Raw genomic sequence first — 13,646 nt, 5'->3', positions numbered from 1 at the left:
TGAAACAATAAAAATCCTTTTTTATTCAGTTTTTAATAAACAGTATTTCTGAAAGCTTTGTATAAACAAAGTCTTTTTTTGCATCATGAACCTCTGATTTTTTTTTGTACAATTGGGAATAAGACTTTTTTGTCCAAAGATGTCACTGAGACAAAATACCTAAATTGCAGCAATACTTGTTCAATACACAATGTGTACTATCATATTCCAGAGTGTTTCAAGGAAATTGTTATGGGAAGGACCTGGACAGACTCTGGGAACACTAGGTAGAATTTGAAGTTGTCTAGAAGGAGGTTGGAAGCACACCCGAAGAAGGCTCCACAGCCGAAATGTGTTTCTTTTCTTCACTTGTTCCCTTGCAGCCCACGCATGCTGATGCAGCTACCTACTTGAACTAGAAGCAGGTTGGTGGAGGAACAGGCAAACATACATGATCAAAAAGGATTTTGTGGTGCTTTACTCTGGTTAATTAACTTGTAGGTAAACCATTAAACCCTTCAAGAGCTATATAACACAACATAAAAGACAAAGACTGAAGAAGGAAAGAAACAGAAGGAAGAGAGAGAACCAGAGCCGACAGACAGTATGAACACCATCACTCTCCTCTTCCTCTAAGCTTGTACCATGCAAGAGGACATTGTTCTGATCAGTCTTGGAGACCAGATTCCGGCTAAGTAATTTAAACCTTGTTTTTGAGAGCTTCCTGTCCTGTTTATTTTAGGAAATTCTGATTTCCTTTATTGTAGAATCCTTAGACGATAAATGTGTTCTCTTTATTGTGGCGATGCATCTTTAGAATACGGAGAAGAAGTTGCATTCACTTTTGTACATTGTGGGAAGAGAGATTTAGTGCTGAGTCATATCCTTCCTTTTATATACTGTAGGTCACAGGGTTTTGATCTCTTTCTCTTTTTGGTCTGTTTACAGTAGGTGTTGCATAGGGTTTCAGGTTACAGGGTTAGCATTCTGTCTTTCTGGGTCTGTAAAACACAGATCTCCGAGATGCATAAACATACAGATGATTTATCATTTAACGTTATGTGTTACTGTATGTAGTTGTGTTAGTGTTTTGTTAATAAATATTTTTTTTTTCTGTCTATCAAGTTTTGACTCGGATCTTATTACTCTTTTACCAATGCTGTTCCAGAGAATATAAAGAACTCACATGCCATTTTTTACATGCCTCAAATTGTTACTTACTGCTTAGTATAAATTCATGAGGCTGTCGAGAAAGGCCGAGATGTAAGTAGTTGGACAGTTGCATGCTGATACGATGGGGCGTCCAGGGGTGTCCGGTTTGTGGATTTTGGGGAGGAGATAAAATTGAGATACCTGCGGATGTTCAATGATAAGCCGGTTCGCTTCCTGGGGTAGCTCCTTACTGCTGATAAGAAGGGAGATGGTGGATACCACTTCCTTTCGGTAGTCAGTGGTAGGGTCCTGTTGGAGAGGGAGGTAAGCAGAAGTGTCAGTTAGTTGTCTAGAGGCTTCAACGATATATAGGTCCTTATGCCACACCACAACAGCACCTCCTTTATCCACTGGTTTGATGACAATATCATCTCTGTTTTTGGAGAGACTGGAGCACCTGAAGTTCTCCTTGGGTGAGGTTGGATCTATGTTTACTGGGTATAGAGAGTGTTTTGGGAGCTTGATTTATGCATTGGTTAATGAAATAATCAACTGGTGGAAAACGGCCAGTGGGGGAGTCCAACAGCTCTGTTTAGGATTAATATTGTTAATGACATCAATAACCAAATTGTTGTCGGCTGCCTGTGAAGAGGAATCATCAGCAAAATTTGCTCTAAGATGGATCCTGCGGTAAAAGATGGTAAAGGTCAATGTTAGTCTGGGGGATGTCCAGCTTCCTGGGAACTGGTACAAAACTGAGGCCTTTGCTGAGGAGGGATCGCTCATCCTGTGAAAGGAAAAGGTCAGAAAGTATAGTGACAACAAGGTTAGGATTGGTGAAGGTGTTAGGGGTGTTGATGGTTTTCTTCTGTAGAAGATGACTGAGTTTTTTATCCTTCTCTGTTGTGAGAAACTGGTTGAGTTTGGAGTTGAGAGATCTAATGAGGTTAGTTATAAAAGGAAGATGATGTGGAGGTGTCAGCCTCTTTGATGTTGTTGTCAGAAAGTGGTAGAAAGCATTAGTTTCCTAGAAAATTGTTTTAGAAGTCTCTGAGTGTTACTCAGGGTCAAAAGAAAAGGTATTAAATTTCAGGTGAAATCCTTTAGGAATGATATTATGTTGATGACATCTGTAAAGGAATAAAAGGTGGTTAGAAAGCCTGGTCTTGGAACAGATAGCTGTGAAGAGACGGAATGCTGGTTTAGTAAGAGAAGGGGGCAAGTGGCCCAGGGAGGAAGAGAAGGTATGACGAAGAGATCTAGAAAAAGATTTGGAGGAAGGCAAAGTGAACCTATTACTTGTTCCAATATTAAGCATTGCTCAACAATATTAAAGTTTTAGTGTTTAGGGATTTGAAATCAGAGGTTTGGATTTTGACAAATAGTCTCAACTGGATTTTGCTCTCATAATTTAGTTCAATTTAAGCCATTTAATGGAGTTGTTAAGACAGGTGTCTAGGGGTAAAGGGGTGTAACATTTAGGATGGGTTTGGGTGCAGGTGGGTTTCTGGTGAGGGACTTAAAGAAGGCAGTGTGACAACAAGTTTGGTGCAAAAGTGATTTTAGAGAGACGAAGCTGAAGCAAAACGAAAGCAAAGCGAAACTGAAGCGGAGTCGAGCAGAACTGAAGTAGAGAGAAAGGCCCTTTCATTCTGATAGCCTACAACTTAAATACTGAAAAAGTTGAGTTCTGATTGGTCAAGAGTTGATTGAAAAAGATGTCACAATGGCAAAGATGGTGTAGTAGTGATGGACCAATGGGGGGTAGCTGAATAGGGGAAGTGAAAAAAACAAAAACACGGACACACACATTGATGTAACAGGAGTAAATTTTAATTTACTGTTGAGTTGATTATATGCCTTTAGAACTTACTCTGCTGAATTAATTAGATTAGTTTATTAGTATGTCTAAACTGTGAAAATAAGTCATCTATGAAGTTAAAAGTATGGTACTAGTGATTTCCACTCTAAACAAATTTTAAATTTACAGTAATACACAAATCTCCTTTTGGATGAACACCAATAGTACTGTATGTCACTGTATTTCTGTGGCAGTATCAGAATATAGTTAAACACTAGATCACCATAATAATTCAACATGCGGCATCTACAGTATATTTAAACATGTGATGTGAGTTAATTCAGGTTCTCAAATGATGTTGAAAGTAAACATTAAAATAATGATAATCTAAAATATTGATAATCTAAGATGCATTAGATCTCTTTAGACAAATAGGATGTTGGATATGTGTGTGCACATTTTTTAAAAGTAAATTGTTAATTGTTAAGTTCGGTCAAATTGTTTTGTTAACTTTGTAGACATTATTCTGATTTACAAAACTTTTTGTGTTTTGTAAACTATTTAGTGTAAAACATTTTAGAATAGAAATGTGGAAAAACAAAAACATTGTAAAGTTTAAAGAGCTAAATAACTATCACAAAGTGCTCTGACAACATTCAAAAAGTTTAGTCTTTGGTCGTTTGGATGTAAATACTTTGCTTCATTCAAAAATAAACTGTGATAAAATTATTAGAAAGATGCTTGTTTTTTTTCTCATCCTGAGTTTTTCAAAGCTTTATACTGTATCTCTGCCTTATCTTGCCTTACGTAAGCAAGAGCTCTCAGGTACAATACGTGAATCAAGCTTCGGATTCTGAGCACTGTCCCAAAGGCTAATTTTTTTACCACTATCTTTAGAGTTTCGATGAATAGGTTTTCCAATTTTAGTGCAGGTGTACAGAGTATTGCAGTACAAATGTACTGAAATGTCAGTATGTCATCACATGAACCATGCTATGAAAAATCAGCATAAGTTAAATGAAATAAAAAACTGCAACCAATAGTTTCATCACAGTGATATCCTGTAATAGTACTGAGGATGGTTATAAGATAATGTAGAATAAAACAGTATGATGCATGTAAAAGTCTGTTTTAGTTTTCATTGTACTATACAGTATATACATGTAATATGTTTAGCTTTCTGTTATGAATAAAAAATGTTTATTTAATTCTGTCCAGTTTATCCTGGAATAAAGGGTAAAATGAGTCAGCATAAGCTGTTATTTTTAATTCATTACTAATAACTTTGTTTAAACATCTTTGAAAATACAAAAATAGTTAAGACCACATAAAAAACCTCACCTTTCAATGACAAAAATCAGGAATGTCTGGCTGCCAAAGTCTTCATAAACTAGAAAAAAGAAGATAGAATGCTATGAGCATTTAAAAAGAACCTTCATTTTATAAGAAAATATTTTTAATAATGAATTCTCATGCTCTGAGACATTTTTAAAATAATAATCTTACTATTAAGGAAATTCTCTTAAAAATAATTTAAAAACTAGGACATTTTACCAAGAGAACAGTCTTAAGGCTTAGGGGGAACACTCTTGTGCTGCTAGGAGAAGCACAGAGTACCAGCAGGCACTCGGAAGGATGACAAACTCACCATCACAGATTTTAAAAGGCTTTGGAAACACCTTCCAGAAGAATCAATTCCTATATTAGGACTTGTAGCTTGCTACACTTGTTTGTATAATTCAAGATTCAAAAATTCAAGATTTCTTTATTTACCATATACAAGTGTATTGGAATGCTTACTCATTCAGCTGTACCCAGTAATATTAGAGAAAATAAATAGGCACAAATGACAAACAAACATTATAATACAGCCAAGACAGGACATAGTGTAGACAGTGCAGTACCTTAAAGTGCAGGTACTAATATGTACAGGTGCTAATTTGAGCTGTTTAAGATGCGGATTGCTTGGGGGAAGTAACTGTGTTTGAATCTATTTGTCAGTGTTCTGATACTGCGATACCTCCTACCAGAACCCAGGGGTGAAAACAGGTCGTGGCCAGGGTGAATTGGGTCTCGAAGTATAGCTCGAGCCCGGTTATGGCAGAGGTCGAGATATACTGTACAGTATCAGGTTGATGGAGGATAGCTCGGTCCCAGTGATTTTCTGCACGGACCTCACAACCCGCTGTATGGCTTTTCTGTCCTGTAATGTGGCTCCACCATAACACACCGTAATACCACCGGTCATGACACTCTCAATCGTATTATGGTAAAAATTGGTGAGTGTTGTTTTGCTCATCCCCCACTTCCTTAACTGTTCCTTAAAGTGAAGGCGCTGGTGGGCTTTAGTGAGGATGGCAGTAGTGTTCTCTGACCAGCTCAGCCTCTCAGTGATCTGGAGGCCGAGGAACCTGAAGATGCTGATACTTTCAACTGGAGCTCTGTGAATGATGGGTGTGGGATGTCCACCTCCGGAAGTCCACTATAATCTCTTTTGTTTTGCCGATGTTAAGTGTGAGGTTGGTGTTGTGGCACCACTCCACTAGCTCTACTACTTCGTTTCAGTAGGCAGTTTCATCATTGTTGTTAATTAGACCGATTACTGTGGTGTCATAAGCAAACTTGATGATGCGGTTGCTGTTTAATCTAGCCATACTGTCATGTTTAAATAGAGAATAAAGCCATGGGCTCAGGCAGCAGCCGTGGGGGGCCACTGTGTTGAGGATCAGAGGGGATGAGGCTTTGTTTCCAATCATCACCACTCGGGGTCTGCCTGTCAGGAAGTTCAGGACCCAGTTGCAGATGGAGTTGCTGAGGCCCAGACCCCTGAGTTTGACCACTAGCCTGCCTGGCACAATTGTGTTGAAAGCTAAGCTGAAGTCAATAAATAACATCCTGGCATACTGTAGGTGTTCCTCTTGTCCAGGTGCTCAAGAGTGGTGTGAAGGGCCAGTGAGACAGCATCGTCCACTGACCTATTATTCCTATAAGCAAACTGCAGGGGATCCAGGGAGTCTGGGAACAATACTGTTGAAGTGTCCCATCACCAGTTTCGCCATGCAGTTCATGACTACTGAGGTGAGTGCCACCAGGCGGTTGTCATTCAGACATGACACCCTGGTTGCTTTAGGCAGTGGCACAATAGTAGTCCTCTTGAAGCACAGTGGGACAGTAGAAAGGGATAGTGACATGTTAAATATTACAGTGAAGACAGGGGCCAGTTGTGCTCTGCATGCCTTTAAAACACAGGAGGGGATGCCATCAGGGCTATGGTGTCAATTAGTATGCACTGTCTTAGCAAATAAAATTTGTGCAGTTGTGAAATAAATATTATAATGATTTTGTCACTAATCCAGAGCAGGATCACTATCAAGCTATGAAACTTTTACCAAGAGTGCCAAATATATTAGATCATTTTCAACTAATAAAAAACAAGGTGCTGAAAAATAAATCCAGATCATACACTTGATACAGGTGAATAAAATGTTGATGCAGCATAGCTGAATACCAGCACTTCATGCATGCTCTCAGCATTATTTGAAGCAAATTTAAAAAAAGGAATGGTTTTGATGAATGAATGTTAATGAATGTTTTCACAGTTTCTCAGTATACTTGCATACTATTACACAGTACAATGTCTATAATTGTCTATAGCAGCGTTCTTAACCCTGGGGGTGTGAGACATGCCATAAAAAGTACATCGTTGACAAGATAGTTTAAGCGCAGGCAAAAAGTACAACTACTTTTTATTCACCTGACCTAGGTATTTTAAGGTAAACTAAGAAAGTGTGTATTTTTTCATGTATTCTTAGTTTCAAGGTAAAATTAAAATACAGTAAATAAATTATTCTCTCTCTTTCATTCTATGGTTATGACATACTGTATCTTAGGTTTAAAGTACTGCAACACTTCAAAGATTTTTGAGCAGGGGTGCGAGAACATATTTTGAGAACCAAAGGTGTGCAGACTGCAGTGAAGGTTAAGAACCATTGGTCTACAGAAATACATGTTACATGAAATATTCATTGCAATGCTTTAAACTTTGTGAGGACTGGACTTCATAGACATGAAGACAGCAAGGTAACATTTTGTCCGTGGCAAATCTCGGAGGTGTAGGCATGAAGTGATTTACAATGGAGGTGCACTATGCAAACTATACATGAGAATGTTCATGAGATAAGTTCCGTACAGGAGGTGCTTAGACTTGAGCTTAGTACATAAGAAAACAAAAGCAGTTATACAGAAAGAGGTGGCCATCCATATTATGCAATTTCTTTGATTTCTTAAAACTAATTTCGCTTTAGTTCACTTCCAGTAGCTTTCTGAATGTTTAATGACTAATCAGCAGTACTAAATTTCCCTTTTCTGTAGTAAGAGCATGGTTTTGTTGTGAGCCACGTATTTTATTCAAATTCATGATAATATAAACTGTCAAATTGTAAATAAATTGTAAAAGAATAAAACTTTATTTTTGACCTGTGTTATTTTTTGTGTTAATTGTATTTATAGATATTCATGGTAATAGCACTGTTAAGTGTTTTGTTGGCTCATCACAGCTGAGAGCTGTTGACCATGTTTTCCAAAGCATTTCTTTACATATTCAAATTTATCATTGATCTGTTACTTTCATACAATAAATGAATGCTTTTGTATAAATTAACATTGCTGCTTTAATTAATTAGGGATATACTGAAATGGCTTCTATTCTTGGTCAATTTGACATTTAAAACCCACATCAGCTAAATTATTGCCCTGTTTTGGCAAGGTATAAGAAAATTAATCACTGACATTTATGGGCTCCTCCACAGCAGCCAAAACAGGATCCATCTCCAGTGTCAGTGTATCACATGAATACCACATAGTGATCTTATTTTAAATGCTGGATCTGCAGTATCTACAGAGGCAAAAAGCATGTAGAGGCTCTGATAACGCCTATCAGAACATGCTCATTGGTACGTAAGTACTTAAATCTTGCAGCATACAGTAGGTATTCACATTTATGAATCCTATCGCATCACAATATTGTACTATTGATATTATACAATTTAGTCTGTCATGCATACATGTAATAATTGAGTTTTTTCCTCTTTTTTCCCCATTCCAAATCCCACTGAGTTAACATGGTTAAAAAAGCAGTAATCCAGTGATAATCACACTTAGGCTTTGCAATACACTAATATGAAAATAATCTAGGTTTTTTTATGTCTATGATGAGAATTTTACTGTCATAAAATTGGTCTCAATTGAAAGCAAACATTATTGGTACTTGTTGCATTGACACTGAGATAAAGGAGCTTCACAATTATTGATTCAATAGGCAAAGCTTCAATAGGGACTTGGTATTTTGTAATTTTTTTAATTTTGCATTGAGGGTCCTTATAGAAAAACTAGCATAGTACAATATGTATGCGAAGTCAAAACATTACTGCTGTGACATTTACATTTTCACCACCCGTATTGGATGAAAGGAGAAAATCCTTTAAGGCCTGCACTCAGGGAAAAGTCCAGTGTGAAAAAGGAGAACGTGTTAATGGCAAATCTTTAACAGGGTTTCCTTAAACGAAATAAATTATTTTATGCTTGTTTAAATTACAGTAGGTGCAACAGCGTTTACTTAAACATCAGCATACAGTTAGGTTTAATATTTATTTCATTATGTTTACATGGACAAAAGCTAGGAGGACAAAAGCCAGGAAGGTTCCGAGGAGGCAACGTACCAAAATGGGAGGCAAAGTTGTAGTCGAGGACGTGAGGGAAGAGTCGAAATACCGGGAGAGTAGTAATCTTTAGGTAAAAAGGCTGGGAACGTACAAGTACGGAGCTCAGGGAGGAAACCTCAATAGTGAGCGAGGAAAGGAAGACAAGTGAGGGTTTAAGTACTGATGAGTTAATTGGTGCGTTGACGTTTAGGAAGAGTAGAGTTCGTGGAAATGTGGGAGCACTTGCATGCCTGCGCGCAATTCGTGACAGTACAGCTACGCCGTAGCTAGAGGAGGAGAACGAAAGCGATGGAAGTCCACAATGAGGGCCTTGTCAAGGATGTCTTTTGCGGAGACCCAGGATCTCTCTTCAGGTCCATATCCCTCCCAACCGACCAGATATTGCCGTGAACCCCTATGCCAGCGAGAGTCTAGGAGCTTGTTGACAGTAAAGGTAGTGGATCCAACGATAGAGCTGGGTCGGGGTGGGCGAGGTTGTGGTCTGGAGAGGGGTGACCTGTGGTAGGGTTTGAGAAGAGAGACGTGAAATGTAGGGTGGATCCAAAGAGTGGGGGGGAGATCGAGGCAGTAAGTGACCGGAGTAATTTGAGAAATGACCCTGAAGTGAAATGGCCAATAAATCGGGGACCCAGCTTGCAAGAGTCTGGGAAAAGGTCTTCTGTGCCAATCCACAAAGGTCTTATAGCAGTAAGAAGCTTTCAGGAGGAGTGAAGGCTGGTAACCAATGGAGCAGAAGAAGGGAGACATTCCAGTGGCAGAGGAGTACAGGGAGTTTTGAGCATATTCAGCCCATGGGAGTAGTGAGGTCCAGTCATCCTGGGTGGCTGAGATGTATGCCTGTAAGTACATGAGAAGATCCTGGTTCAGCCTTTCGGTCTGGCCGTTGGCTTTGGGATGGTAGGCAGAGGTGAGTGAGACAGTAGTGCCCAGGGCTCGGCAAAAGGCCTTCCAGAAGCGGGACATGAATTGCGGGCCTCTGTTGAAAACGATGTCCTCAGGAATGCCGTGGAGCCGAAAGACCTGCTGGACAAACAGATTGGCCATTTCCTGAGCAAAAGGCAAGGAGAGACGGGGAACAAAATGGGCAGATTTAGAAAATCTGTCGACAATGACCATGATCACGGTGTTGCCCTGGCTCCTGGGAAGGTCTGTGAGAAAGTCCACAGAGATGTGAGACCATGGCTGTCTGGGTACCGGGAGGGGTTGGTGGGGGCCGACCTTCTGATGACGGGGTGTCTTGATCCGGGCGCAGGTGGGGCAAGCCCGAATGTACTCCGAGACATCCGCTCTGAGGGAGAGCCACCAGCAGTCACCAGAGATGAATTCCCATACGTCTGATGCCAGGATGGCCCGCGAAGTGGGAGTCATGTCCCCATAATAGGACAAAAGAGTGGACCCGATCAGTAACAAAGAGTTTGTCCATAGGGCACGTGGGGGGTACGGGGCGGTCCTTGAGTGCATGTCAGACGATGTGCTCAATGTCAGACCGGACAGCAGCGATGATCCAGTGAGAGGGAATGATGGGTTCAGGGGAATGCTCGAGCTCCTGTGGGTCATGGAGACGGGAGAGGGCGTCGGCCTTTACATTCTTTGAACCGGGGGTGTAGGTGATGAAGAAGCTAAAACGGGCAAAAAACAGAGACCTCCTGGCCTAGCATGGATTTAATCTCTGCCGAAAAGAGTCCCCTTGAGAAGAAGGCACAGGGGCGGAGGGTACTCCTGTCCCCATGACGCTGGGAAAGAACAGCCCCATTTTTCCAGCTTGGCATAGAGTCTATTACTGATGAGGCAAGTTAGAAACTCCCTGACATGTATGACGTGTTCCTGTGGGCTACTTGAATAAAATAAAATGTCATCCAAATAGATGAGTGCGTATTTGTGTATAACGTCCCGGAAAATGTCATTCATGTAATTCTGAAAGATAGCCGGGGTGTTAGCAAGACTAAAGGGCTTAACCTGATATTCATAATGGCCGTGAGTGCTGATAAAAGCCGTCTTCCATTCATCCCACTCGCGAATGGGGATGAGGTTGTAAGCGCCGTGAAGGTCGAGTTTGGAAAAAATTGTTGCGCACCGGAGGGACTCCAAAGCCGCAGGAATGAGCAGCAGAGGGGTAGTGATTTCATTGAGACCGCGGCAATCAAAGCACAGTCTTAAAGAGCCATCCTTCTTGGTTACAAAAAAAATTGGCGCAGGCAGGTGAGGACGAAGGACAAATGAAGCCAGATTTTAAGGGAGTCCTGGATGTACATTTCCAAAGCTTTGGATTCATCTAACAAGAGGGGATAAATACGTCCTCTAGGTGGCAAAACACCAGGGAGTAAATCAATGGCGCAATCGTAAGGACAATGAGAGGGGAGAGAAAGGGCTCTACATTTACTAAAAGCAATGTGAAGGTCGTCGTAAGGGAGGGGAATAGTGGAGGAGGTGACGTGAGAGATCTGAGCAAGAGAAGGTTTCATGGGGAGCTGACAACAGTGGGTTAGGCAGTGGGATCCCCAGGCTGTGAGTTCACTCTGGGTCCAGGAAATGTGGGGATTGTGTAACTGTAACCAGGGGAAACTGAGTATGAGTAGGAGTGACGGAGACTGGAGGAGGAAAGGCTCAATCACTTCCAGGTGAGTGGCTCCAATGTGAAGAGAGAGGAGGATCGTCTGCCATTCTACCAATCCTGGGGAGAGGGAGGAGTCGTCGATGGACTGGATGTGGATGGGAGGGGAGACAAGCAGCAAGGGAATCTTCAGAGAGGTGGCGAGTCCGGAGTCTAGAGGTTGAAGATAGAGGCTGTTGTGCCTTCTGTCATCAGCATATTTGTAGATGGAGTTGGAACTGTGCCTGTCCACAGAATCATGTGTAAACAAGAGAAAACAGTAGGGGGCTTAGCACACAGACCAAGGGGCACCCAAGATAGTTTATTTAATTTAATATCTGTGTTTAAGTCAATGATTCCTGATCCAATTTCCACAAGCATTTGTCGATCATAAATAATTGCTGAAAAGACAAGAGTGGATGCAAAATGCCCACAAAATGAAACAAAGATGTACAGATGAGGAGCAACATACAAACACGTCGCCACTCTCCGGTGGCATGTTAAAACTTAGTGCAGGTTTATTCAGTGAAGGTGATGAGTTAAGAGTAGAGACCCTTCCATGTTGTTAGCAACACTATAAACTGCCAGCTATTCTTTTTCCCAAAACATTTAATCACTTTTTTTCTGTGTTTGAAGAGCAAAAACTATTTAAAAACAATTTCCTTAAGGTATCTGGTATGATTAATCTGAGGTAGGTTTTGTTAACAAATGTTTAATACAATACTGCTCAAGTAGACTAGCATAACATGAAAAAACCACTGATGCTCATTATATCCAGAAGTTTACTTTACACACGAATCATTACGGAATGTATCCATCCATTATCTAAGAGCAACTTACTCCTGGTGACTGGTGAAGCACAAAATCAATCCTTGAAGCATAGGGCTACACCCTAGATGGGACACCAGTCTATACAGGGCATCCGCAAAAAAAATAGAATTTAGAGACACTAAGTAACCTATCAGCGAAGATGTCTTTGTCTTCAACTTTAACACCTGGGGAAAACCCACATGATAGGAGAATGTGCAAACTCCACACAGAAGGTGTTCTGCCCAGACCTGAGCCCTGGACCCGGGAACTGTGAGGCAGGAGTGAGGCTGTCATGATTGTAAGCCCCTCCTCTTAAGGACGCTCCATCCCATTCTTGTTTATCTCTGATTTTCTGCACCTGATCCCGGTTCCAGCCCCCTTCCTTCAAAAGCCAGACACTCCTACCAATCTAGGCTCAGCTTTGGAAGATGGACGCCCGGAAGCCCGCCTACCAGCGAGTCCAGGAGGGGCTCGACAGCAAAGGCTTTGCAACGGCATCCTGACCATCTGGGTCTGGGGCTAGGAGTGCCTGGCCCCATTACCCTTTTTTATTCCTCTGACCCTTCGTCGGATCCCGCTCCGGCTTTTAACTTTGTCTTGTCTCCATCATGGATGGACCACCCAGCTCTGGACATTTGCATTCCCATGGATTTTCTTATGGACTACCTTCGGACTTGTTTGCCTTGGCCATGCACCCCCCCCCCCCCCGAGCACCAGCGCACCTTGGACACGCCCCCCTGTTATTCTTCCAGCTGCAATCCTAGTCTTTTTCCCCGTGTTTGTCTCGCTCCCCTCAGGATTCTGCTGTCTGCATAGGGTCCTAAAAAACGCTTCATGACAGCAGACACACCACTGTACTACCCTTTCTCAACACAATTATTTAATTTTTTACACCTTAGTTTCAGTTAAGTTTCCATACATTTATTTTCTATTTTTGTCTTATAACATCTGTCCCATTCTATTTCTTCAGGTGGTGTAGCATTATTAATATGAAAAACAGCGTCCGATTTTGTTCTTAACACATGCATCTACTCCATTTAATAAATTCATATAAATGCAAAACATGATCTTTTGCTCAAATAGATTAGCATAATACATAAAAGTTAAATGTTTTACTTAACCAGGCCTGCAGGTATTATTAGTCATGAATTATTTTATAAGCTGAGTCTTTTGAAATAAGAGTACAGATTATTATTTTAAGGTAACAGTATATATATAAACAGGTATGCATACTTATATAATTACTAATTGTGAAATTGAAAATTAAATATTGTATTTTCAGCTTCTTTATCCATAATATTACACCTTTGTCATTTTAAACTTCAATCTGTACACTATTTGCTGTTCTTTTACTTTTTTTTCTTAAAAGATCATTCTATTTAATCTTTTTTGTATGTTCATACAACATTTCATGCCAATTCTAATCTTATCTTCATATACTTCTTAAAAAGAGAAAAACAGGAGAATAGTAAAGAGTAACATTTATGAGATAAAAATCACTTTTCTTATATACTTTGTTTTGCTGGTTGAGTTCATTGGAAAGAACGTAACCTGCATCACTTGTTTAGTTTCTCTTATATTAAAACATTTGTCT

This window comes from Lepisosteus platostomus, chromosome 11 (assembly GCF_059453375.1).
Source record: "Lepisosteus platostomus isolate fLepPlt1 chromosome 11, fLepPlt1.hap1, whole genome shotgun sequence".
Taxonomy (NCBI): domain Eukaryota; kingdom Metazoa; phylum Chordata; class Actinopteri; order Semionotiformes; family Lepisosteidae; genus Lepisosteus; species Lepisosteus platostomus.
This window is presented reverse-complemented; position numbering follows the sequence as displayed.